General features: G+C 37.3%; 1 pseudogene; it reads left to right on the forward strand.

Annotated features, from left to right (window-relative positions):
• Window positions 1-18,051: 18,051 nt before the first annotated feature.
• On the forward strand, window positions 18,052-18,522 carry Pomp-ps1 (proteasome maturation protein, pseudogene 1; annotated as a pseudogene).
• The last annotated feature ends 7,329 nt before the right edge of the window (window positions 18,523-25,851 follow it).

Consider the following 25,851-nt stretch of genomic DNA (forward strand, 5'->3'; position numbering starts at 1 on the left):
TAAGTCAAGGAGGTATGGAAATTTTACTAGAAATAGGACAGCTTGTCTTTTTAGTATTTGTTTTTCTTATCATCAGACATTCTATTGTACAGCATAGGTTGGCTTTGACTTAGTGTATAGCCAAGGTTGGCTTAGAAATTCAATATTCTTCACAGAACGTTGAGTGGAAAAATTCCAGATCCTACAATTTTGTACAGTTATGATAAATACTAGATGGCCATGATAAAATAAAGACATTTTCACCCATTTGACAGACTTGAAATATTTTATATGGAGAATCCCAAGAAAACACTACCCCATGCAGAGTGCCAAGGTCAGGGTAAACACATAAATCATTCTGATAAGAGACACCATTACTAGGAGGTGCTAGAAAAAGCCTGCCCCTCTTCACAATCCTTGTTTTCTTCTTAGAAGAAGCATCATTTAATGGAACATTTTATAATCTATTTGAATTAAAGATCCCTTACCTTTAAAATGAAAAACAAAAAAAGAAAAACAAGGTAAATATAAAAATTGTCACATTCATGAGAATTGGCAGAAACAAAAATATCTTTTAACAACAAAGGGACTCTGTAAAATGTATTATTATTGATTAGCCAACCACAATAAATATTCTATATCAAGATCATCTACTAATAAAAAAGATACTGAATTTAAGTATATCAATAGTCTGTATAAATTTTCTATAGATCTAACATGTATCTCAAATTCAATTTTATATTTTAAATGTCAACAGCATGGCTGGACAATTTGAATTAAATGATTACAAGCAAAGTTAGCAGAAATAAAAATAAATGGTCACAAAAACTGCATCTGCTTGTATGAGAATCGGTAGGTGTATTAGTGAGAAAGATTCTACAAATGACTAAGAACACAGTTAAAGACAGACACATTGGATATGATACTGCATAATGATAGGCTAATATATGAAATAATTTTTAACTTCACATATCTGATTGGAACTTATGACTTCAAACAATAAAGACATATATCCTTTAAAAAAGACAAAATGACTTATTTTATATGAGAATAGGTAATATTTCTGAGAATTACAAAATGTGTTTCTGGTCTTATGTAGAGAATATAGAGAAAATAAAAATTTTAAAACATAAGTGAGTAGAAGTGTGGTTGCACTGGAAGAAAATGTAGAATAGATTTACTGAAAATAAAAAGATTGTGCTGGCAAGATGGCACAGGAGGAGGTAGTGGGGGATTACAAGTTTGCTACCAAACCTAAGATTGTTTGCTAAGTTTATAGAGTTACTAGAGAAAACTGCTTCTGCAATTTTTCTTCTGATCTCTACAGGAGCATCTACACACACACACACACACATGCACACACACACACACACACACACACGCACTCACACACGCACACACTCACACACTCACACACACAGACACACACACACTCACACACAAACACACACACTCACACACAAACACACACACTCACACACAAACACACACACTCACACACAAACACACACACTCACACACAAACACACACACACAAACAGAAAGAGAGAGAAAGAGAGAGGAGAAAGAGAGAGAGACTGAGACAGAGACACAGAGACACAGGGACAGTGAGAAGAGGGAAAGACAGAGACAGAGAAGCAGAGAGACAGAAAGGCAGAGAGACAGAGAGAATATCTTGACACATGCACATACCCAGAGAGAGTGTAAAAATTAAGAGAATATAAAAATGAAGGCAAAAGATGAGTTAATTATGTAATGAAACATGATTTAAGAAAAATTTTGAACCAAGAGGTTCTCAGGACCCAACAGGAAGTACATTAGACAAAATACCTACAAAGGGGAAATAGAATCTATAGAGACAATATCCAGTGGATAGATATGGTCCCTGGTTGAGGGATGGAGCCACTCTCCTGTCTCCAAAATTTAATCACAATTTCTCCTGTCTAAAGGAAAAACAGGGACACAGAGTGAAGCAGAGACTGAAGGAAAGGCCGTCCAGACACTGCCCCACCTAGGGATCCATACCAAACCCAGACACTATTGCTGATGCCCAAAAGTAGGCACTGAAAGGAGTCTGGTATAGCTGTCCCCTGAGAATCTGTGCCAAAGCCTGACGATTACAGATGCATATGCTTGTAGTCAAACATCAGACTGAGCAAGGGTACCTCAGTGAAGAAGTTAGGGCGAGGACAGTAGGATCTGAAGGGGTTTGTAACCTTATAGGAAGAATAGTATTAACTAAGTAGACCTCCCAAGGCCCCTAGGGACTAAAACACCAACCAACGAGTACACATGGTGGAGGTGGGGGGACTTATGGCTCCAGCTGAATATAAAGCAGAGGATTGCCTTATCTGGCACCACTGGGAGGGAACACCCTTGGTTCTGTGGAGGTTCGATGCCCCAGGGTAGGTGAATGCTAGGGTGCTGAGGCAGGAGTGGTTGGGCAGGTGGGGGAGCTCCCTCATAGAAGAAGGGGTAGGGTAGGGGATAAGGGTTTGTGTGTGTTTGTGTGTTTGTTTGTGTGTGTGTGTTTGTGTGTGTGTGTGTGTGTGTGTGTGTGTGTGTGTGTGTGTAGGCACTTGGAAGGGTGATGGCATTTGAAATATATGGAAATAAAATAACCAATAAAAAATGAAAAATAGTGAGCCCATCATTGACTACACAGTCTATGCAGAAATAGGGTCATAAGCATGAGTAAAATTATTTTTTTCATCATCTTAGCTAGACACTGAGCAGTGATATTTGGAGCTTTGACAATAAAGACTCACTAGTCAGCCTCAATGTACTCTAAAAGAATATCAACCTGTCTAAGATAAATATTTCCGAGGTCTCTCTGCATCCTGGCTTTCAAGGCAATGTCAGAGATTGTTTCCCTCTGTTGGAGTGGTTCTCAATCTGGACCAGTCATTGGTTGTATGCTCCCACAAGTTCTGTGCCACCTGTACTCTAGAACATTCTATAGGTTGGACAAATTGTTGGTTGAACATTTGTGGCAGGGTTGGTGTCCCAATTCATTCATCGGAAGGCTTCACTGGTTAAAGGAGATGACCTGATCAGGAACCATCTACTCCATTGCTAGAGGTTTTAGCTAGGACCTCTCTTGTGGATACCTGGGAGTTTCCATTGTACTATCTGTCTAGATCTCGAGATGCCGCCAAATACAGTTTTCTCTTCCAGTATTCTTTTCCTCCATCAACCTAGACTTCATTCCTTCTGTTTCTGTCCTCCACTCTCCTCCCCCCTCTGCCTACTATGTCTATTCTATTACTCCTTCCCAGGGAGATTCCTTTTTCCAGGCCTGAGCCCTCCTTGTTACCTAGCTTCCTTATGTCTGTGGATTGTAGCAGGGTTATCCTTAACTTTACAGGTAAGATCCACTTATAAATGAATAGGAACCATGTTTTTGGCTGGAAACTAGGATAGAACGAAACAGGACCTGCAAAAGAAGTCAATGAAGATGATAGCTAATTTTATACTGCTATATTAATATAGTGGTGCCTAATGCAGCAGAGAACAGAGAAACTTCAGCCAGCAACTAACGGAAAACATGCAGACACCACAAACAAACATTAGGCAGAACTTAGGGAATTGTGTAGAAGATGAGCCAGAGGTTCCAAGACCACCAGAAGGAAACCCACAGAATCAACTAACCTGGGATCATAGGGTCTCAAGAGGCTTTATTGCCAACTAGGGAGTCTGCATGGCACTTACTTAGGCCCTCTCCATATATATTAAAAATGAATAGCTTGGTCTTCTTATGAGATTCATAATAGTGGGACCAGGGGCTGCCTCTGACTCTTCTCCCCGCTTTCCTCCCAGCAAGTTGCATCATCTAGTTTTACTGCAACTTGATATACAATATTTTTTTAATATACATGGGAGACCAACTTTTTTTAATACAAATGGAGGAGGAGTGGATTGAGCAGGTGAGGAAGGACTGGGAGAAGAGGGAGGGGAAACTGAAGTCAGGATATAAAAAATTAAATAAATACATAAATCTTCCTTTGTTTGCTATTAAACAAGCATTTTCATTGATTTATCTCACCGTTGTTAAGTCCTAATGTATCATCCTACATTCAGGCACTTATACTTATGTGAACCAACACCCTTTGAAAGAAGAAGTCTACAATTTATTTTTAGCAGCCACTGATCACAACCCAAGAAATCTCAAGGCACAAACAACAGTATTACAAAATTATAGCTGTGCTGTGCAGATTAATGTCAAGCCCTCTGTAATTTTTGGATGATCAAATTGTATTTTCAATTTTAAGTTTCCATTTAGTCCACTTAAATATGATTAATGAAAATGGGGTTCAGAGCTAAAGAAAGAATTCACAGTTGAGGAATGCCAAATGGCTGAGAAGTACCTAAATAAATGTTCAATATCCTTAGTCATCAGGGAAACGCAAATCAAAATAACCCTGAGATTCCACCTCACATCAGTCAGAATGGATAAGATCAAAAACTCAGGTGACAACAGATGCTGGCGAGGATGTGGAAAAAGAACACTCCTCTATTATTGGTGGGATTGTAGACTGGAAAACCACTCTGGACCAATCTGGAGGTTCCTCAGAAAATTTGACATTGCACTACTTGAGGATCCAGCTATACATCTCTTGGGCATATACCCAAAAGATGCCCCAACATATAATACAGACACAGGCTCCATTATGTTCATTGCAGCCTTATTTATAATAGCCAGAAGCTGGAAAGAACCCAGATGTCCTTCAACAGAGGAATGGATTCAAAAAATGTGGTACACAATGGAGTACTACTCAGTCATCAAAAACAATGGTTTTATGAAATTCATAGGCAAATGGATTGGACTAGAAAATATCAACCTGAGTAAGGTAACCCAGTCACAGAAAAACGCACATGGTATGCACGCACTAATAAGTGGACATTAGCCAAAAAGCTCTAATTACTCAAGATTCAATCCACAAACCACATGAAACTCAAGAAGAAGAATAACCAAAGTGAGAATGCTTTACTCCTTAAAAGAGGGAACAAAAATATTCATAGGAGTGGATATGGAGGAAAAGTTTGGAGCAGAGACTGAAGGAATGGCCATTCAGAGCTTGTCCCACATGTGGCCCATATGTATACAGCAACCAAAACAGGATAAGGTGGACGAAGCTAAGAAGTACTTGCTGACACAGTCAGAGCATGTCAAATACAGAGGCAAATGCTAGCAGCAAATCATTGAACTGAGAACAGGACCCCCGTTGGAAGAATTAGTGAAAGGTTTGAAAGAGTTGAAGGGGCTTGCAACTTCATAAGAACAACAATGCCAACCAATCTGAGCTTCCAGGGACTAAACCACTACCCAAAGTCTATACATGGACTGACCCATTGCCTCAGCTGCATATGTAACAGAGGATGGCCTTGTTGGGCACCAATGGAATCAGAAGCCCTTGGTCCTCCCAAGGTTGGACCCCCACTGTAGGAGAATGTTGGGAGGGGGCAGAAAGGGGAAATGGGGAGGGGAACACCCTGATAGAAGAACAGGAAATGGTTGGGATAGGGAGTTTATGTCTGGGAAAGGGAATGACATTTGAAATGTAAATTTAAAAATATCCAATAAAAGAAAAAAAAGAAAAAAATTTTAAGTTGTTAAAGTAAAAACTTTAAATGAGAGCTATCTTTATCTTATGATATGGAGAAGAAAAAAATCTTCCTTCATTATTTGAGTTGGTTTCAAGGAAAAACATTACTGACAGTGTTTCCTAATGAATCACAGACTTTTTCTCTTCATACATGATAGCACAGGTTTGTAGAGATACATACTCAAATTGACAAAAAATTAGCATTTAGAACTAACCAAGCAGCAGTGAGCCAGAGCTCAAAATGTTGCCCACAATGAAAACCATGTAAAGTGGAGAAAACAGTCCTAATTCTGCCTAGGCTCTGAACAACCTTGTCCTAAAGATGGACTAAGAATCCAAAACCTTCCAGAGCAAGCATGTGCCCTCAGATAATGTCATTCTGTGTGGCTGCCAAGGGGAAACAGAGTTCACAGGCTGCATTCCACTTCAATCTAATAGATAACATTTCCCTGTCTACTGAGTTTCCAAGCTATTTTTAATACCTTATTGTTAAGTATGAATGAGCATTAAACGCTGACTCAAACATTTCGAGATTACTTTATAATGAAAACTGAGCTAAATTTACCACAAAAACAGGACTTAGATGAAAGTAAGCAGAAAAAAAACATACAAAGTTAAAAACAGTTGTAATTAACATAGTCAGAGAATATTAATAGCACTGTGATGAGCTTTGTTTTTCTTTATATAGTTAGACTTTAATATAGGATAAAATTAGGATGTGTTGTGTTTGTGGCTGTGAAATCAAAAGGAAAAAACAATTAAAATTACCAGTCCATGTGACGATGATAATCTAGACAGTCTCCAGGCAGTCAGAATAGAGAATTACAAGAAACAATCATAAACATCTAGTATCTAGTAGTCTTAGTGTCTAACTCACTTGGATTTTTCAGATGCTGAAATTTGAAGAAATATAAAAATAATATGCAAATTTTTCATAGAGAGGAGAGCATGAGTGACGACACTCTGGGGTACATGGTGAAACCTAGAATAAAGAATGGAACATGTGAACACACACACATGCTGCAGTATAACTTCTGACAAATGTTGGAACTTCAGAAGCTGCAACTCATCCCAAGTGTTGTATCTCTAATAAACCACATGTTCATATACTCTTCATGTAGACCCTTCTTCATCACCATGAACTCTAATACAGAAAAAAATCAGGGTTAAATATGCATCCTCAGAAAAGACTGTATTAAAATATGGTGTGAAGATAAAAGCTTCATAAATATATAGTTTAGCTTTTATAGTAAAATAAATAATGTAATTATAGAAACATGCAAATTATTATTCATAAATATGTGCATAGCACATTGCACAATTTTTACTTTTATTGTTTGCTTGAAAGCTGATTATAGCAGAGAAAATGCTTATTTTTGAATATTGTTATAAATATACTGGCAATAGATAGTTTCTTAGAACAGTCCACTGTATTTGTAAAAAAAATTATATATTCAGTAAAACTATTTCAAAGGTTTTTTATAATTTTTAGAAGAATATATATACAGATAGAAAGGTAGATATAGATAGATAGATTGACTGATTTTTATCTTTAATCCAAATTTTACAAATATAATAATTTGAGAAGCCAACTTCTCTGGAACAGAGATAGATTTCTGAAGAATAAAATTCAAGACTAATTAGATGTCTTTTAATACTTAACAGGTGTGACAGCTCAAAATAAGGACAATTAAAATACAGAGCAATGCCCTCATTTTGGAGTATGAATAGAAACAGAGAAAGAGACTTTGTTCGAATTAGAGTAAATGGAATTGATAATTTTCCCCAAGAAAGAAATAAATTTTCTTTTATTTCAATTTATAGTATGCACATAAATGTGTGTGTGAGTGTGTGTGAGTACATGTGTGTGTGAGTGTGTGTGTGTGAGTGTGTGTGTGTATGAGTGTGTGAGTGGGTTTGTGTGTGTGTGTGTGTGTGTGTGTGTGTGTGTGTGTGTGTGTGTTGGGGCATGGTCACAAAATCAAGCATGTGAAAGTCAGAGGACAACACTTGGGCATTTATTTTCTCTACACTGCATTGTGGGAATGAACTCAATCTATCAGTTTGTACAGAAACCACTTTATCTCACTGTAAATTTTCCATTTATATATATATAAATATCTAAAAATAAATAAATATATAGCTAAAAAAATATACATGTAGAATTGAAAGAGAAATTGCAGCAGCAACAAAAAATGTTTTCTTTGGGTGTACAATGCATATATTGGGTATATTATCAAACACTGGGGACATTTAGTGGGATAATGCAACATTTAAATATCATGATTATATCTTTTATATATACCAATGCCTTTTCAGACTTTTAAATCTGTTTCATTTAACTAGCCTCCAAAAAAGTATTATAATTTTAATTCATATAAATATATATAAGTACATATGAATAAGTTATCTATATGAATATGAATGTTATCATTTCTTTATGGGAACCAAAATGTACTCGAATATAAGTAAGGCTCACTTCAAACTTGGGGTAATTCGCCATCTTCAGTCTCATCAGTGAAAGGATTATAGGTCTATTACACTGCCTTTATTTATAAGTGTGTGTGTGTGTGTGTGTGTGTGTGTGTGAGAGAGAGAGAGAGAGAGAGAGAGAGAGAGAGAGAATGCACATTTCTGTCTTTGACATGTGTCAGAAATAACTACTTAACTTACTATGATGTATATTACATAATAAAACAAAATTAAATGTTTTAATGACTATGTGAAATACAGATTTAGTCATTTTAATTTAAATTCTATGGATTACAATAAGTTCTTTGATAGTGTCCTACATTTATATAATGAATTTTAGTCACCCTCTTCCTCCTCATTTTCCTCTATCATGCTGCTGCCTTTTTCACTGAAACTCTTCCTCCCAATAAATGAACTTTATACTTTCCTTCCTCTATTGTATATATTTAATGAGAGTCTCTTCCTCGAGTGTGGTTATAAGTATGCCTAATGAAGAAAACAACACTTGGTTTAAGCTCCATATAGCTTGTGAATTTTATCATAAGTATTCTGAGCTTTTGGCCTAATATCCCGTTAACAGTGAGTACATACCATGCATGTTCTTTTGTGTCTGGGTTAACTCACTCAGGAAGATATTTTCTAGTTCCATCCATTTGTCTATGAATTTCATGAAGTCATTATTTATAATCGCTGAGTAGTACTCCATTGTGTAAATGCATCACATTTTCTGTATCCATTCTTCTGTTGAGGGATATCTTGATTGGAAATCTTGTGCCGTTTTCTTGAAGTCTAACAAGAAGTTATTTCACAAGGTTGCTATTCTGTCAGGTTTTTCCATCAGTATTTTGATGTATGCATTATATTTTATAAGTAAGATCTCTTGCACTGGTACCCGTAGAAGATTATGCTTCTCATTCCAGGTTTAATTGTGAAATTGTGTGCTTTATAATCAGCAAGTACTACCTATGAATGATGGGTTTCATTTTCAGAGTTGCAGGAAACCGTGTTTTAATCTGTGGACATTTAACTTGAGGCTTCACCTTCAGACTTTTTAGAAACTTTTCATTGGACTTATATTACTTTACTGAGCATCTCTAATTCGAGATTTCATGTCATATATTGTCTTGTATTTACATCATTGAACGTAGACTTTTTTCAGTATTTGTACTTTGTGATGCATGTAAGAGATAGTTTCCATTCTCTCCTTTCACGAACAGTTCCATTACGCAGCGATGGAGGTTCATGTAAACTCTCCTCACGGGATTGCTCATCTCCAATGTTCTTACTCAGAACACATACACTATCTAACTTCTCTACACAGTGATACTAGCAGACACATAACTGTTGGATTCCCATTAGCCACCATGCCAGATCTTTGTAAGAAATTCTGTAACTTAACATATTTGTGTTGACATGAGTTCCTTAAGAAGACACCTTCCTTTTGTGCATTGCTGTGTTTTAGATCACTTCTTAGACTTCTCTTTCTTTTAGTTCCTATGAAGTTTCCATGCTCTCTGCTTTAAAGTTTCTTTTACCTGTCATCGTACACACACTTTTCCTTTAGATCTTTCTCAACTTTGAATACCAAGAAAGAATTTTTCTTGTGGATATTTTCACAGGCATCTTTTGTTTGCTTCTTATCTCTTTCTCTCTTTTTCTAATGGGTGTGGCTGTTCTCCTATTGATTTATGAGTATAGGGTCTATGTTTCTGTAAAAGATCACATGGAGCGAAAGTATCTGTTCCAACTTGAAGATGACGGTATAAAAATTTATAGCCATACTAGGATCAATTCTGCCTACAGTGTGATAATTTGTTCTTATATGTTGTCTATGCACTAGATAGGGACTATATATGATCTCTATTTACAGGTGTTTCCTTGTACAATTTGACCATAAGATAATTTTGTCAAGAAGTCTAGAATTCATAGTAATTAACCTTGTGAGAACTTTTTCTACTTTTCACAAATGTTCATAATTACACAGCTGGAGTCATCTTATGCGTTTAAGTCAGGGTTGTTGCACATGGGTTCATAGCTGAAATCCCAAGATATTTAAGGTAGACAGAGGGAGATTATGTGTTTAAGACCAGCTTCAGTAAATAGTGTTTTTGAGTGTATCAAAATTTCACTAGCAGGGTATTCAAATATAATAAAGTTCACTGAAAAATTCAGTGACGTTGATTTGCATATTGAGAACTTAATTTTAGGTAGAAAAAAGAAGCATGAATCTTCAAAATATCTCTCCTTGCTGAGTAAAAATATAGTATGGAAATTTTAAAGGGCCCAGAGGGTGAATAGAAATGTGAATTGGAAAAAACATTTCTTCATATTGACCCTGTTATCTTGTAAGTGATTTACATGTGGCAAAGAAACCATTAACAGAGCATGCCCAGCTGCAGTCTGAATAACAAAACTAATCTATTAAAACACTTGGGTTGTATGATAGGAAACATTACAATTGTAAATGTAGTAGGTATGTGACTTTTGATAAATCAATTCATATCATCCTGCTGTCTGTTTTACAACATCCATTCCAGTGCTACCTTCTCGCTAACTTTAAGGCATGCTAGTTGATATGCCTTAAAGACCAGAAGGTTTAACTTTAACTACTTGGATGCATAAAATTTTAGTCCATAGTTTACATCTCCTAGACCATATTTTCTCAGAAAGGAGATAAGAAATATTTTAGGTGATTAATTATTTACACTTTGCAGTTGATAATAATTAATAAGCGCAAAAATAGTGGCCACTAGAAGCAACCAAAGTGATCCTGGTAGAGATTTTTCTCCTTGTATAGAAACAGATTAGAGGTGCTTTATAATGTGATTCTTGTAGTGAATAAACAAAGGTGAATCAAAGGATCTGTTTGTTCTGTGGTTCTTGATCTTTCTCTTGTAGCAACATTTGTTTTCTCTTGTGGCAACATTGGTTGCCACTAGATCACAGTCTTCCCTTTGACCTAAGAACTAACAAGAGTGAAATACCTTTCAAAAAAACTATCAAACAACATCCACCTCTCTCCTCAGAGGAAACATTTTCCTCACACAACTCCCTGAAGGCTGGTACCTCTGTTGTAAACCTGCTGTAGGGTTTTGGTTCCTAAATGTAAGAAAGACTTTTTATTATGACACTTAATATCACAAGGCCAGACTATGTAACCTTGCAAATCTGTACCTACTACACATTCCCTTGTTAGGAAAAGTCCCTACTGCTATAACAATACTCACTTCCTCAGTGCACAAGGAAAACTCATGATTCATAGGGGAATTTCCCTTGGCACTTATAATAGAAACTTTACTATACCTGTGGCCATATGTATATTTTTTTTAAAAAAAGAAATGGAAAGGGACTGTAATTTACCAAGAAAATAAAGCAAGAACAAAGTAAAAAGATAATGTCTTCCAGAAGGCAAAGGAATTGGACTACTGGGGAAATGCTCTCGTGCTCAGTAAATATGCTCCTACACCCGACGCCATGTGGAAAGCCCATGATCCAGTACTTAGCAATGATACATAAGAATGCATGGCTCTACAGAAGCTCTTCTCTGAACCAGTAGATCTTAATTTCTGGAGAAAAGAGATAATAAAATCTGAAATTTTCAAGTTGATCAGTATGAAGAAAATGAAATAAAAAGAACATTGTTTCTGGGTCAACTCTAGATTAAATCTTTACTGAATATATTGTTAGAGCAAAGAGAGTATAGGACAATATGTACCAATAATTTTACTGAATATAAAAACTCATATGCGAATGATAGTTTTTCTCAATTCTTAAAGAATGGGAATCTTTTATTTTTCTAAATGAACTTTGAATATAGATGGGCCTTTGGGAAGGAGTTTCCATATGGAAACAATTTAAATGTTCAAAACGACTCTGGGTTTAACTTAAAAATCAACAACAAAATTCCCACACAACAACATAATAAGTGGCGTTCTACAAAAGCAAATATGAACTCACAGAGAATGAATTAGCACTCACAAAGCCTGCAGGGGTCTGGACCAGGTCCTATGCACATATATTATGGGTTCTGATTTAGTGTTTTTATCATGAATGTGAGATCAAGTGGTTCTCTGATTCTTTTGTCTTCCCTTGGTCTTTGTTATTTCTCTTGATTGCTTTGGTCCAATTTCAATGTCACAGATTTTGTTTGATTATATTTTTTTGTTTTATGTTATTATTTTCTCTTAGAAGTATGCTTTTTTCTAATGAGTTTCAGAAAAGAGATCAATCTTGACGTGGGGGAGGTGAGGCAGAACTCAAAGGGTGGAGGGATGGGAAACTATATTCCAAATATATGAGAAAAGAATTTATTTGATAAATAATGAATGGGAAAAATGGAGTTGTAAAGCATCTTTGACATGATATCATTGGAAAAATGCTGAAATTCTAGGCCAAACTCTTCTTCCTCTTAATTCTCTCTCCCTTTAATTCTTTAACCTCATTAAGTCTATAAAATATGACAATAAGTTTGAATTTAAATTCCCCAAAAGATATCATACTAAAGACATAGTCCAGATAGATGTTAATGCTTGATGATGTAGCCTCTCAGATGGAAGGCAAAATGTGAGGACATAAGTCATAGGGAATGTGTCACTGAAGGCCATTTTAAAACTTTTCTTCTTCTTCTTCTTCTTCTTCTTCTTCTTCTTCTTCTTCTTCTTCTTCTTCTTCTTCTTCTTCTTCTACTTCTTCCTCTTCTTCCTTTTCTTTCTCTCCTCTTCCTCCTCTTCCTCCTCTTCCTCCTCTTCCTCCTCCTCCTCCTCCTCCTCCTCCTTTTTCTTCTTCTCTTTCAACTCCCAGCAACAAGTGGCTTTTTTTTTGTTGCCATTGTTATCTGTCTGGGACCCACTTAAAAAAGTGAAAAAGAGTCAACCTGGCCAAAGGTCTTAGCCAAAAAATTAATTCAAATATTTTCAGTGAAGATAGGAAAATGGCTAGCATAGAAAAATGATACCCAAGAGATGCTTTGTGTTTACTATGTTGAAAAAGTGGAGAAAGCTGTAAGAATTCATAAGCAATTTTGAGAAATAGGTTAAATAAAGCTTAGAATGTTGTAAGTAAAGTAGGTGATATTGTTGGGACTCGGAATGCCTATTGCAATGTAGAACTAAAAACAAAAAAAAATGTGCAGAAGAATTTTCTAATAATACTGCTATTTGTTTTAGGAATTCACCTGAGAAATTTATTTCATCACGGTAACTAAAACGAAAGAAAATAGTCAAAACTCACAATGTTTTTGTTCATAACAATATCTTGTGTGGAAAGCTGCTCTTAAAGATAATTGACTTTAAATACACTTAGAAGGGGGAATGAAATAATCATGAGAAGCATAGGGAGGGAGAAGCATGGTGGGAAAAAGGAGGAGGAGGAGGAGGAGGAGGAGGAGGAGGAGGAGGAGGAAGAGGAGAGCAGGGGCAGGATGAGGTATCGTGACAGGACAGAAGCCCAGAGGACTAGGAGAATAAATTAAAATAAAGAGCAGAGTAGGGTAGTAGGAAGGGGGAACCTCTAGATAGTCGCAGAGACCTGGGTTTTCAGAGGCTACCAGGACTCAATGGGGATGACCTTAACTGAAATGCCCAACAGTAGAGAAGTGGAACCTGAAGAGACCACTCCCATCAGATAGTCAGGATCCACAATTGAAGCAGGGGGCATCCACTGATTTTCAAATTTTTTTGACTCAGAATTGTTCCTGTATAAAGGTAATGTAGGGACAAAAATGGAGTAGAGACTGAAAGAAAGACCGCCCAGTGACTGATCCAACTTTCATAGCATGTGCAGGCACCAAAAACCCTGACACTGATGCAGTATTGTGCTTGCAAGCAGGAGTCTAGCATGGTCATTCTCTGAGAGGTCCTACCAGCAGCTGACTGAGACAAATGCAGATACTTTCAGGTAACAATTAGATTGAGGTCAGGACCCCTATGGAAGAGTTAGGGGAAGGACTGAAAGAGCTGAGGTGGATTGCAAATCCAGAGGAAGACAACAGTGTCAGCTAACTTGGACCCCTCAGAGCTCTCAAAGACTGAACCACCAGTCAAGGAGCAAACTATGATGGTCCATGGCCCAGGTCATATAGGTAGCAGACAACTGCCTTGTCTGGCCTCAGTGGGAGAGGATGCACTTAATTCTTTAGAAACTTGATGCCCCATGAACGAGGGATGCTAGTACGTGATGTGGGGGTGGGTGGACTGGCAAGGTTGCACTGCCTCGGAGGCAGAGTGTGTGTGTGTGTGTGTGTGTGTGTGTGTGTGTGTGTGTGTGTGTGTGTGTGTGCGCGCGCGAGCAATGGGGTGAAGAACTTATGGATGGGGGATCACGAAGGGGGACTACTTTTAGAATGAAAATAAATTAAATGATTTAATGAAATAATGACAATGGTTCATTTCTCTGAGGAAAAACCTTGTGATGTGGTAGCTGCAGAGATTTTTCTGGCTACTTTTAGATAAGGGTAAATTATAAAATGAAGAACAGTGAGATGCTTACAAATACATTAAAATCAATGAGTTCCCAAATCAAAGCTATAATTTGCTCTTCACCCAAACCAATCACTAACAACTAGTATTCCAACTAATACTTCTTACAGTTAAGATCAGTGAGAAAGGACGGGTCTTCTCAGCTGCTCTTAGAAATCCCGAACTTGTCTTTCATGATTTATTTACAGCAACAATATAGAAACAAACAAACAAACAAAAAAAAAAAAACCCCAACAAATCAGACCATACTGAAGCACTTTTGGAATGTAAGGCAGATGATGTTTCCAAGTCTGTTGTTATTTGAGAAGGTAAAGGATTTCAAACTCTGCATAAAACAGTCAAAAATCTTCCTCTGCTTTGTGTGTGTGTGTGTGTGTGTGTGTGTGTGTGTGTGTGTGTGTGTGTGTTTGTCTGTCAAATAGGGAGTGATCTTTCCATGGCTAGAATCAAAATAGAAAACAGACTACATCCTAGTTTGGGTTTATGCATAATAACTTAACTGTTCTTTTGTAATGTTATGTCCTTAGAGTATCTCCTTAAAGCCTCCCACCTCTATGAAGTAAGTGACGTTACCACGCATGTGAAGGCTTAGTACACTTGCTTTAATATACAGCAGGGTGGCAGGGCTAAACCATCCGAGTCTCAAAACAGTAAAAGAATAACATAATCAAGGAAGGACTCCGAACTATCCCAGCATACTGTGCTCCTCCTCTTCATAGGTAAAAACTAATGCCTCGAAATGCAGCATCCACAGCGAGTAGTATCTTCAGGAATAAAGTCTTATATCCAAGTTCTGAAGGTAACAAAGAAAAATGACAAAGCCTTTATTGTTTTGGGAATCCCTTAAATTCCTCCTGACATTGGTTGTCCAACCTGGCACACAGATTAAGGGGAATTTCTCATGCCTGACATTAGTTGTCTTCTAGATAGTCTACAGCTCTTGGGAAGAGTGATATCATCCTCTAGGACATACATTAATATGTATGGTAACAATATTGTTTATTATGCCTATGTATTATGTCACATTATTTTCAATTAAGAAAAATGAAACTGTGTGTGTTTTGGGATTAGGATATCTAAGGTTGTCTTCACTGTTGAAACTGTGAACATTTTCTAAAGATACGAGAGAGTTTACTCATGACGAACTTGCATGCAGACATCTACAGTAGCTGTTTAATCACTCTTACAGCCTTCAGCTTGGTTTCCACAGCCCTTACAGCTAGAATGTGTGAGCTATTTCTAAAGATCTTTAATAGATATGTAATGTGGCCTTTCATCTGAATACATGACTAGAGCCTAGATTCTATCTATTCCCAGAGGGAAAGAAAGAAAGAAAAAGCAAAGGGGTTGTAGAATTTAATTAACAACGATAAGTTGGAAGCAAATACCTGGAAGACTAACATTTCAGATGATGAATTCTATTTTCAGTATGAATGGACTAGTTCAGTAATCCTGGTCCTCAGCCCTAGTTCCTAAGCTTTAGCTTCTCAACAATGGCTATTCTTCTGAGAAAAGCAAACAAGCTTCTGCATGAAAGCTTTAGCCACTTGAGGTTCCTAGAAAGCAAATTAATCTGCAGGGCAGTTTTCAAAACATAAAAGAGGGAAGTGGGAGCATGACTCAGAGAGGCAGCTCAGCTAGACCCTTCCTGCTAAAGAATGCACAAGAGGCTCTTGGTAACAGACCTCTACTGTGGGCTTTGAGCCCCTCTGGGTTTGCTGTCTGTGGGAGTCCTAATTCCCAGCACAATAGGTAAAGCTATCATGTACACAACAAGCTATTTAATCTTGTCCTGCTAACAACTCCTGGCCATGTTTGCAATATGAAACAATTCCTGAGTTGGACGTAGGTCGACTTTTTAATTACTGGTTGTTTCAAAGCATTCAAGATTTTAAGTCAGCAACCTGTAGCATTATCTTTGGAATGTGGTAATAGTTCTTATCTTTACAAAAAAGTATATATTCGTATAAGAGTACATAAATAGAAAGTAGAGTCAAATTGTGGCAAATTTTGGATACATTAAAATTATATATACCATATAGTAATATATTACATCATATATATAATTTTTCTCTAGAAAATCCCATTATTTCTGGGTAACTCAAATAAAATTATCAAAGGACCATTCTTTATTGTTAACAATCATCCTAATTATATAACGATTACTTGACTTAAAGTATTCTATGATAAATTCTTTCTCACAAGTTTCTACAGCTGGATTATTGTCGGTAAGTTATAAAGATACTGAAAAATAGAGAGAGGACACTAGGAAGGTGTCCTTAAGTGTCTATTTAATGTTCACAAATGCTAATATTATTTCTCAAGAACTAAGATTTATGCCTAAAATGAACAAATATTTAAAAACTTAAATTAGTTGAGATCATTGAACTATTAACTATAATATGTAAATATTATAGTTACATATATTTTACTGTAAATGCATTTTTCTATCAACAAAATACAAAGATTCTTTGCTTCAAAATGCCCTTTTTGTGTTGTTTGCTTATCATCTTTTTACTTATGCAATATCAGTTACAATTTTAAGTGGAAATTGACAAAATTTTCCAAAAGTGTTTTGTAAAGTGTTTATCACTGATGTTGATTCATGCACAAATGAATCTAAAACCCGTCCCTGATGTATACGTGAACATAAAGAGTAGTGGCCAGAGGGTATCTACAAAAGAGATTCTCTGAGCTCTGTCTCCAATATCTGACTTAGTAGGTACCCAGAAGAAGATGGGTGATAATTTGTATTTCAAGCAATATTCTGGCGGCCACACCTGCTGTGAGGTCAAGAATCAAACTTACGACTGCAAACTGGTAGGACTGTGTTGAGAAAGTTACAGAAGGTGATATTTTGGTACTGCTCTCTTTTAATTGACTTCAATGATTTCTTTTATTAAGACATCAAGTTTTCTAACTTTCCATCATCCAGCCTAACACTTTATTCATTCTTATCCATTTTGCATCCTGATTGAGAAAGAAATTAAAAACAAATTCATAAAACCATCAAAAATTATATTGAAATAAATCTGAGAAAGAAATTGAAAGAATCGTACAACAACAACAACATAAAAATGAAAGACATCTAAACAAGGAAAAAAAGAAAAGAAAAACTGAAGTCAGAATCAGAAGATGGAAAAGCCCTCATCCTCACAGACTGGTGGAAATGCCTTTGGGAAAATAACTTCTCAACTAAAAGTAATCCCTGTATAAATTCTAATGCAATTGCTCATAGAAGTTGAAAAAAGTCTTAAATCTCATATGGATATATAAGAGAACCATGATAGACAAAACATTCCTGAACAAAATTCCAATGTATGTGTCACTCTCCCAGGTTTTAAGTTATACTTGAGGTCTAAAAGTAAAAACAGTGTGGTAATGTCATTAAAACAGAATCATTGACCAGCAGAATAGGATTGAGAACCCAAACATGAATCCTAAGTTTTATTGACAAGAATGACTTTTATATACTCTGTTTCTCCATGCTACTGTTTTTATTAACATTAAAAGCATTAATGCAGGCTTGGCTGGCTGACTACAGCGGGTTCAGAGGATTTTGCAGAGCTGTTTCCAAGATGAACACCAGAGGCCTGAAGGACAGTATTCCAGTTACAAAGCTCTCAGCCAGTGGGCCTTTCCAGAGTCATGATCTTCTCCAGAAAGGGTTTTCTGGTGTGAAAAATGAACTTTTGCCCACTCACCTTCTTGAATTATCAGAAAACATTCCAGCTAAACCAAGACAAGATGAACTTTTTTACCGTGAGGAACAACAAGGGTCTGTTTGCTCCCCTGAGGTTGCAAATGGAGTTCAAGGCAGTGCAGCAGATTCAGCGTCTTCTGTTTCTTCCAAGCTCAAACCTCTCACTGGATATTTTGAGCAGCAACGACGAGACCATGGTTTTGAGGATATTCTTACCGACCCATCACAAAGTGCACTGATGGGCAAGCCACACTTGATGGTGGAATATAAGCTGGGCATGCTGTAATACAGGGTACCATGCAGCAACGACGAATGTGCTTCTCATAGTTGCCTCTGCTACAGTCTGTTGTTCACAGCATTAAAGTACCGAGAGGATCGCTGAGTCACGTAGAAGTGTTTGGGATGAGGTTTTGGGTTGTGAGTCAGTTGGAAGCCTAGAGATGGTTTCTAAGCATTGAGGTAACAGCAAAGCTCAACCTTTGAAAACGTATTTCGTATAAATGTTACAAACGCAGCAAAGTTCCCAGGAGCCTCCTTCAGAATGACAGTTGTAATTGGATTTGGTGGCACCTCCCAGAAGAGGCTTAGCTTTGCTCTGGAGGATGCTACAGGCACCTTAAGGGTTATAGCCAAGTATTTTTACAAAAGGAAAAGTTTAAGGTTCCAGAGTTTGGTCTCTTTTATATGAGAGATCAGATACAGTTTGAACTATTGTGCTTCATAGATTTTTAGCTTATCAGTGTTCTGTGGAAGGAAAGTACAGGTCAGTTGTTTTTAAGTTACATATCAAGTTACAGAAAAGTTTTTTAAGTTAGGAGAATATTCCTATTATACACCCATGAATAGTTCCATACAACTTTATTTAAATAAATTTTAAACATGATAGTTCTTTTAAAAAAAGAGGATTAATGCTATACTTGGACAACATCAAGCAGTACAAGTAAGGTAACATTTTATTGTATTCTAGAAAGATAAACTGAACTTTAGATTTCACTAATTATTCCTTTAATTCCTAAACCAAATGATAACATGTAATGAATGCTGAGGTCCTCAATATTGGAATAACTCCATTATATTCATCTATAAGGGAAAAATGGAATCACGACATTGAGAAAAATGAATGTACTGAGCAATATTTATAACTGGGCAAATATGTTTTCTCTCCTATAAACCCTATATATCCTAGATATAAAACAAACAAACAAAAAAAAAACACATGCCCAAGCAAACACATGCTCCCACATAATACATGCACGCACCCATGCACGCACACACACACACACACACACACACACACACACACACTCTCTCTCTCTCTCTCTCTCACTGTGGAAATAATTTATTTGACAGGAACAGAGACAAAATAATAGGATGGTGAATTTTCTTAATGTTTTCTCAACCCTAATTTTAAGAACCGTTCTTAAATGTCTTAAAATTTTTAACCTTCCTTCTTGGTCGGCACACACCGGAGGTAGTAGAATGGTTGCTAGGATATAGGGGAAGTGTACCTGTTCAGCGATTTCTCTTTGGAGCAAATCCAACCTGCATTGTCAGGAAATTAGCAGTTCGGTTCACAGGATTCAGCAGTCGAGTTAAGTAGTGTTAGGATAGCAAACAATAATCAACAGCAGTGGCACAAACTAGCTAGAATTGCCAGCTCCCTGCCAAGTCGGCATGAGTTAGCAGAAGCAACCAGGTCTTTGTATGAGTCTTGCCTCACCAATAAATCTATCTTACCAAAATTCCCTGTGAGTCTATATCAGTTGACATCACTCTGACAATCAGCTGCGACCTCAGAAGTGGCAAAACGCCGCTAGAGCATCACTGGAAGATTTTTGGTGCATCCTCTCCATGGAGTCCCAACAAATGGAGCTCAGCAACTCAATGTAAGGGAAAACAATATGGGCTCGTCATTTGTGAAGAATCCTTCATGAAGTGTCCTTTCAGATGCTTGCTTTTACAAACAACCTTTCACCTGTATCCACTTCAAGGAAACACTCCGTGTGTCTGCCCCAGAAAGTACATAATACAACACAGCTGACTTTCCATAGAAACCATACATTTCCACTTCAGGGAAATGAAACAGAGGTGGTTGGAATGCAGAGGACAGCCTGTATATATGTGTGGATGGAACAAAAGTTGGTACATAAGCTGCAGTAGAGGAAGCAAAAGAGAAAGTTGGGTAAGAACAATAGTGTACTAGAATATGCCACAGTGACACCCAAAGTGCTGTGAGTTCACTAAAATTTTAAGAAAAAAAGAAAACAAAATCTTAAATTGAAAATTATCCAGGTTTTCCTGTCTGGCCATGACTTATAATCAATGTCTTCTTGCCTTTATCCATTTATTCCACTCTTTGAATAACTGCTATGAAGGCTTTAAAATATAAGGGCTCACCAAACTAGGTAAGATGGATGAAGCAAAGAAGTGCAGGCCGACAGGAACCAGATGTAGATGTCTCCTGAGAGACACAGCCAGAATATGGCAAACACATAGGCGAATGCCAGCAGCAAACCACTGAACTGAGAACGGGACCCCCATTGAAGGAATCAGAGAAAGGACTGGAAGAGCTTGAAGGGGCTCGAGACCCCATATGAACAACAATGCCAAGCAACCAGAGCTTCCAGGGACTAAGCCACTACCTAAAGACTATACATGGACTGACCCTGGACTCTGACCTCATAGGTAGCAATGAATAACCTAGTAAGAGCACCAGTGGCAGGGGAAGCCCTTGGTCCTGCCAAGACTGAACCTCCAGTGAATGTGATTGTTGTGGGGGAGGGCGGTAATGGGGGGAGGATGGGGAAGGGAACACACATAGAGAAGGTGAGAGGGAGGGGTTTGGGGGACGTTGGCATAGAAACCGGGAAAGGGAATAACTATTGGAATGTAAACAAGAAATACCCAAGTTAATAAATATGGAGAGAAAAAGAAATATAAACAAAGAAATATATCAAATAAAAAATAAAATTAAAAAAACATTGAAAGAAATTGTTAGTAGTTCATGGAGTATTAAAAACAATAACTGGAAAAATGGGAAAAAAATATAAAGGTTCTTGGTTACCTAAGGACAGGGACCTCTGGACAGCCTAGTACCCAACCTTCTGAATTATGATAGTAAAATGATCACTTTTAGATACTCTTCTGGGATGTTGGTAATTTTTTAAAGATTTTCCCTATGTTTGATTCACAAGAAATTAAGAATTTAGTTGAGATTCAGGATGACATTTTTATTTGACAACTGAGGCTACATCAAGATATGCTTTAAAATAGGTTTCCTTTATTAACTCGCACAGATGGAGATTATTATTACATTTAAATACGTTGCCCTTTCCAGAACCCACTCTTCAAGTATTTCTTGCCACCGCTCAATGGTCTTTCCACCTCTAGTATTTTGTATGGAATTTACAAACAAGAACTCCACAGGGATACCCTAAGTAAGTTAAGTTAGAATTCCTTTAGCATAAGTACTTGTTCTTAAATGTCTATAAACGATTTAAGGAGTATTCTTTTCAGCAAACTTACAAGTATCATTATTGTAGACATGACAGTGGCTCTTGCTCTTAGCAATTAAAAATTACATATTTGCTTTTGTTCTTCACTCGAAAGGCGGGCATTGGAGTTAGTGATGGGGAAATGGCTCAGAGATGAACACTTACAGCTCCTGAGGGGACATGAGTTTTGCTCTCAACACCCATATTTGGCATTTGTAACCATTTGTAATATAACTCTAGATCAAACAGACTTATATCACTTTCCTTGATTCTTAGGGTCCACACACAAAATGGGAGATACACTGAATGTAACCAAAAATTTAAAAGAGTAAAAGAAATCTAGATGTAGGTATTTATAACTAAATAATTTTTTTAATTGGTCTGGCATATATTTGCAGATAATACAGCATGATTCAGTCCCAGGCAGATTGGAAAATGATCATCACAATTCATTCTAAGTGTATTAAATTCAATATTCAATTTTATTTTCCTTAATTTTAAAATTATACACACTTTATAGAATGAGTCGCTGTGTTTGCACTGTGTTTGTAAATGCTGTGCGTCTTACTTTATCTCAAATTCTGAAAGCCGACGGTACCATGCACAGATCACATTGGGCTCATTCCTCAATGAGAGCAAATCTGACAATCACATAGAGGGGATAATGTAGAAAAGCTGCCTTCCTGCAAGCAAGCGAAGCATTGGAAATAATTCTCCAAATTTGCATTCATCTGGATGAGGAAAAAAAGAATATTCTATTGGAGCAAATTATAGGTATTCATCTAGGGAGGGCTCTTTCTCATACACAGGTAGGAATATTTTGAGCATGTTCCCTTCATCGTCTTTCTTCTCAGACATGGCAGATGGAAATGTTTCCAGGCCCAAGATGTAGTATTATAAAGAGCAAATTTTTCTTTCAGCTACTCAAAAAAGAGCAAGTAAATTCGAACTTTGTAGAGAGAATCTCTGTTGTACTATGTGGAGGCATCACCTTTCAATAAAAAGCTGATGGCTTATTAGCAAAAGGCAGGAAATAGGATCTGGAAGTTCTGGTAGATAGTTATGAATTGTGGAGGTCAGTTAGAGGCAGGAAAGCTCACCAATTCTACTCCAAGTTAATCGATATATGAAACTGAGGAGAGGTCAACAGCCATGTGGCAAAAGTCGAATAAATGGGTTATGTAAGTTAAAAGCTAGTTGGGGAACAAGCCCAAGCTTATGTCCCTGGCATTAATTCATAAAAAATAAGTCTTAGAGTAGTTATTCAGGAACTGGGGATCTGGTAAAAAAATGCCAGAATTACATGAAGTGATAATTTTGGTTTGTTTCCCTGGAAGTTTAACAAACAAACGGTCTCCTTCCTTTAAAAGAAAATAAGAGACAAACAAACAACAACAAATAATTCAAAAGAATTTTCAACATTACCTAGGAAAACTAGCTTTTCCTCCACAGTCACTGGTCATTTTGGTAACAATCTGTCCTGTCTCAGCTCAGAAATCCCCACTTCTCTGAGAATATGTGTATCATTTTCTGTGGCTCAAAGCTTTTTGGATTTCTAAAATAAATTATATTGCATATAGAGGATACACAGGATAAATTGGCATAGTAGTGTGTGTGTGTATGTGTGAGTGTGTGTGTGTTTGTGTGTGTGTGTGTGTGTGTGTGTGTGTGTGTCTGTGTCTGTGTGTATGCATGCCCATGGGAATTTATAGTATAATACTATACTGAAACTTATGGAGATAACTGTAATTTTATACTGTTACTCTGTTGCTGATAAGGGTCACTAAAGCTACTCTTTCTTTAAGAAAATCTCTTACATAATTTGTTTACCTAGTCTTTATATTTTACATTTATCTCTAGACTATTTATCCCAAATTTAAAAAAGTCAAGTATTAATTGGTGTGTGACGCTACATGGTTTTGCGTGAGATTGCGCGTGTGACAGAGAAGTCAAGGAGGTCAGCGTGTTCTCTCATCCACACCACATAGCTCAAAGGTTGATCTCAGGTAAGAAACCTTAACAACGTTAGGTGCCCTTTAGATACTGAGCCATCTCTCAGCCATAATCACATTTTTTCCCTAATTCATTGCCTCCTCTGTCTCAGGTTCAGTGTTTGTCAATTGTCTCCCTATCATAGTAAACATTGTTTTGTTCTATGTCCTTAAATTGTACATGTAAGAAAAATCCAGAAATATTTTTACTTCTCCCTGCTGGAAAAGTACATCAAGCACTGTGACCTTGATAAAGATACTCACGTTCCTAACCTGGCATTTAATCTCCATCCACTCAGTTTCTTTGACAATATTTTGTCCCCCTATGGTATTATCTAATCGGAAGTAGATACAGTGTGGTGGTTATCCAGTATTTGTCAGGCATTTGTGGAACATGAACATATTTAATCTTCACTAAACCAGGAAGAAATTGAGATAAAGAGTCTCATTTTAGAGATTAAGAACCGAAAAGTAAATTATGTGAGGGACCTGAGGCCCTGTAGTTTATAACATGGACAGAAAAGATATAAACTTTTTACAATCTGGTTGATTATATTTCTTCTTCTACTTAGATCTGTGCCTGAACGGATAAAGAATCTTATTTATCTACGGATGTCTTAATCCAAATGCAAATAATATCGTATAATGATTACTTAATGAATCTTGAGTACCTGAATGAACGAATGGATGAATTAATTAATTTAAAAAAAATCTCATTTTCCCCAAATTGAACAGTTTTCACAGTATTTGAAGAAATGTACAAAGACTTTTCATTATTTGAGAATTTAATACAAGCATATAATGGATATAATTATATTGCTCACATTCGTTCTTCCAAATCCCCTATATTTTGGAAGACATGCCTTATTCTCTCTTCCTAACTTTGTGTTGTTGCTTTTTGATAATTCAACAATTCCGGTGGGTACTTCCCATACTGTTTTATGTGTGCCACCATCAACAGGAGTGTGGTAAGTTACCTGTGGTTACATCCCCGGGAAAAAATAATCATTTTTTTTCTCTCTGGAAGTATTTGCTACCCATAGCTTCTCAGTATGGGATGTGTCCAAGGAAGGACCTAGCCCAACTATGTCATGGATTTAGGCTGACTTGATTTTGTACAGTGTTTATGCAAGTTAACACAATTGCTGGGTGTTCACAATTGTGATAGTCAGGTGATGTTCAGAAGACATTATATCAAGACACTCATACCAGCCTCAAGCTTCCATATTTTTTGTTTTTCTTTTCCTTTTTTACTGGATATTTTATTTAATTACATTTGAAATGTTATCCCATTTCCAGGTTTCCCCTCTGGAAACCCCATATTCCATCCTCCCTTGCACTGCTTCTATGAGGGTGCCTCCCACCCACCCACCTATGCCCATCTGCTTGTGAAAGGAGAATTATACGAATTCTAGGTTTGGAGATACAAAATTAAAAGAATAAACCCCAAAAGGCCACAGATACAAAATTAAAAGAATAAACCCCAAAAGGTCACAGACCGAGGGTTAAGCCCTACAGCCAGGACTAGCAGGCCATAAAGATAAAGGAGCACAGGAAACACTGTCTAGGCAGGACTGGCAAGCCATAAAGATAAGGAAAGGAATGCAGAACAGACCAGGAGTACCGGATCTCACTCACAGGCCACCTGGCAGGAAGAGATAAGCCCCCAGCCCCCGACATCCAGGACGCCCCAAACCTGCCAATGTGTGTAGCTATACCTTATTACCTCATCATGTGAAATAGCCAATCATATGTGAACATGTCTACGTGCCTCGTTTGAATCCACCAATCCCTGTAACTATGCATCTGCTTCTGTACGCCCGCTTCTGCTTCCCCAATCCCTATAAAAGCCCCATGCTGGAGCTGCTGGGCGCGCAAGTCCTCCGAAGAGACTGTGTGCCCGCAGGTGCCTGTGTTTTCCAATAAACCCTCTTGCTGATTGCATCCGAGTGGACTCGGCTCGGTCATTGGGCGCTTGGGACTCCTCCTGAGGGAAAGGTCCTCTTTGGGGGTCTTTCATTATGGGGGCTCGCCCGGGGTTTGGAGACCCTCCGCCCAGAGATCACCGACCACCCACCGGGAGGTAAGCCGGCCGGCATTTGTCTTGTCTGTTGTGTCTTGTCCTGTGAA

Source organism: Rattus norvegicus, chromosome 6 (genome assembly GCF_036323735.1).
Source record: "Rattus norvegicus strain BN/NHsdMcwi chromosome 6, GRCr8, whole genome shotgun sequence".
Taxonomy (NCBI): Eukaryota; Metazoa; Chordata; class Mammalia; order Rodentia; family Muridae; genus Rattus; species Rattus norvegicus.